Raw genomic sequence first — 3617 nt, 5'->3', positions numbered from 1 at the left:
TATAACCCTGAGGAAGAAAAAAAAAGAAGTACAAACCTGAGGAGAAATAGGTTGGTATTTTTCACTAAACTATTTCCAGCTTCTCAAGTTGCCATTTAGATCTATACTGTGGAGGAAGCTGTGAGATATTGGGAAGGGTGAGAAGCCACATTCCCAAAAGGAGAACTATCAAATGAAATAAATTCTCTCAGCCTATAATCATTCCTTCTGGCACGGGTCAGTTATAAGCAGGCACATGTGCCTACTGTTGAGCACACCTACTCAGCTTCCCAGGTAACTGTGGTCATTAGCCAAAGTCTGAGGGAAAAAAAAAAAAAACACCAAATGTGACAAATTTCCTGTACTTCCATAGCTCTGAAAAAAATGAAAAGACAAAAAAAAATGTCTAGGGTTACAACAGCTGTTAGATGATTTTGTTTTCCCACAGGACAATTGTGTGTTTCTGATGGTGGCTTTGTCTTTGGATTTGGCCTTTAATTCTGAAAGCTGCCCTGGTCTGCAGATGAGGCTAAGTTACAACGATCTCTCAGATATTGACCTTGTTGAACATGGACTTTTTTCCCAATACAAATGATATTTTCTTGGGAGGAGCCTTGAACCAGAGAAATATTCAGCTTCATTGGTCAGGGAAACAATAAATTTTATGGAAACCAGGATTCCCCATTTTATGTAAGCAGATTTTATTCACAGTTTCGAATGAGTTAGCTAAGGTCTCAAAAGTTAAATAGGTTGCCTAAGTCCTCAATCAAGTAAGTGGTAGAAGCTTATTCTTCTGTTCCAGCATAATGTACATATATTATTCCACATGGTTCACATCAATCCAGACAGATTGAGTTATACTGCATAACAAATAGCCCCAAATTTCAATAGTTTACATTACTGAAGCTATTCAACTTACAGTTCATGCTGTCTTATTCAGGGATGGGGCCAGGGATTTATGCTATGTCTATATTCTCTGGACCAGACTGATTCAGACACCCTATCTAAATCATTGCTAGTTTTATTACAAAATAAAAAGAAATCATGAAAAGTCACTTTCTGAATTTCTACACCTATGTTAGTAAGTTACATGTATCATTCCTACCCATTTCAGGATCAAAGCAAATACATAAACAACCTTAACATGAGTTTGAGGGAAAGAACCAGAGATAAGCAACAGACTTGGGGAATTACATTCTCTCTTAGTCTCCTGCTCATCTAAGTATGGTCTACAGACCCACAGATAAATGCCACCTGGAGTTGGAGAAATGTAGATTCTTCCACATCACCCAACCAGCTCTCCAGCATCTGTAACATTACTAAGGCATTCAAGTGACTCATGTGCCATTAGAGTTTGAGAACCACTATTCTTCTTTTTTTCAGTAATTTTATTGAGAAACAAATAGCAATGAGACAGTTTCAAAACAGGTTAGTAGGACAGTTACAATAATTAATACACTAAATATTGTTGTCTTTGTAGTAGTTATTCATAGTACAAGATATAGACATGAAATTCTGTCCAAATACTATTAGTACAAATCTTTCTTTTCATTGAATTAAGAGAAAGTAGCTGTATATCTATCCTATTTTGTATATACAGATAAAAAATTGTCCTTCATTTATATACCTTTTTTTGGTTTAGTTTTCCCAGAGATGGGTATACCATTGCCATTTTGATATTGTAGGTACAGGAATCCAGCAAAATAATCCAATCTAGTCTAGTAGTCTATAATAGTAGTGGGTTATCTGTAGGACTGGTAATGTCAGAAGTTGTTGTCTTGAGCCTTTTACAGCTCAACATATTAATATGGCTTTACTTTTTATACCTTGTTTTTATATTTTTTCAGCTGGATGGTTAAGACTAAGATAAAGCAAGACCTATATAATAAGAAATGTAACTTTTGTATCTGCCAAGGTCAGTCAAATTCACCCAGAATTTACCATGAAACCCTATACCGCAATTTGCAGATCCTTTGTCAGTGTCAGCCATATGGATGAGTCACGGCCATTGCTTGACCAATTTGCTCTCTGAGAAAACGCAAGAGAATGTTTTCTCTCCATGTAACTCTCCTTAGACACACTCTACATCATCAATCTCTTTCCTCTGTGGCCCCATAATCTCTTTGATCAAAAAATTTGGGACACCATTGAGTCACAGGATGTTACAGTACAGGTTCTCTTATGTCCTGAGTCGTCACTTACCTTGAAGGACTAGGGCCAAAATGTTGGTTATCCTTGTAGCCCTTCTTTTGCTCTAGTTTTTGGTCTGCAAACTTAACTTATTAACCCTCCAGAAGAGAAGCTTAATGATATTATTGCCCTATAACATAGGCAGGTGAGCTTCACCTCACTATCTGTCTGAATATCAAGCATCTTAGACAGAACATGGAATAGGTATTTTTCATCAAGTACTGATATATTAAACTTTAAATCCCTACATAATGTGAAGAAAAAAATTAAAAATTTAAAAATAGGAATAAACAATGACATATTTTAACGCAGAAAATTAGAAAGCTAACCATATACAGAGTTTTAGCAGGACAGTCCTATGACATCTTTTTCTTGCCTCTTGTTTTCATTTATTACTCTTTTTTTAAACAAACATTTACTTTACAGACAGTATAGCAGTAATTGATATGACATTACAATTAGTACATATTTAGAAGACCAGAATGACAGGTGTTCCAAGCATGGCCCTAATATTATACCTTGCTATCTTCAGTGCAGTTGCTTAGTTCACAGGTATCAGCATATATAGTTAGTCAGGGTGAGAATCTTACCAATTAACTGCTAGTTTCAAAAACATGCTGAAGATTCTCAGGATCATTGCCTTACCCATCTTGTGCATATAAATGGATGGTTTTGCCTCTGTCATGTTTCCTAGCTTTTCTCCTTGCCCTCTCTTTGTTATTTAGTCGAGAACCACTATTTTAACACACTGTCTAAGTTTTATTATTAAATATCAGAAGCGTAGTTAGTTCCTTGTTTTGCTAAATTCTCATCCTACTTGTCTAATAATTTTTAGAACTTCTATAATGAATGGGATGCATAAGAACTCCAACTTTATCTATAAATTTATATTCTATATTGGTAAGGTTTCCTTAGAAAAAACAATTCATAGAAAATATACATATGAGTATGCAAGGGGATTTGTTCAACAGGTTTATAAGGATCAAAGGTGGCAGAGTCCATAATGGTTGTCTGTGAGTCTGGGAGCCAGAGGGCATAGTCAGTAGCTACTCAGTCCAAGAAAATGGAAGCCATAGAACAAGAGAGGCTGCAGCTGCAGTAGCAGTCCAAGGTCAAAGGCCTGGAAGCTCACTGGACAGGCACTGGTACAAGATTGTGTTTAAAGTGTGAAGCAGCCCAGTCCTAGCCCAGGTCCAGTGAGTGTGTGAACTTCCTGCTGCCCTGCAGCAGGGGGACCAGTCCCAGCTCAGGCGCAGCATGGGCCGGACCCTCTCTCACCCCCTTGGGCCGCCCCCCACCACTCCGCCAAACCTCCCCAACCCTCCCGCCGAGTAGGAATTTCTGCAGACTTCCGGGAACCCCCAGACCCAGTCCTAGCCCAGGTCCGCAGCGGGAAGGAGGTGAGCACAGCAGCCAGACCTAAGCCAGATGCAGCTGGATAACTCCAA

The sequence above is a fragment of the Octodon degus genome, unplaced genomic scaffold (genome assembly GCF_000260255.1).
Source record: "Octodon degus isolate 3935 unplaced genomic scaffold, OctDeg1.0 scaffold00060, whole genome shotgun sequence".
Classification (NCBI taxonomy): domain Eukaryota; kingdom Metazoa; phylum Chordata; class Mammalia; order Rodentia; family Octodontidae; genus Octodon; species Octodon degus.
This window is presented reverse-complemented; position numbering follows the sequence as displayed.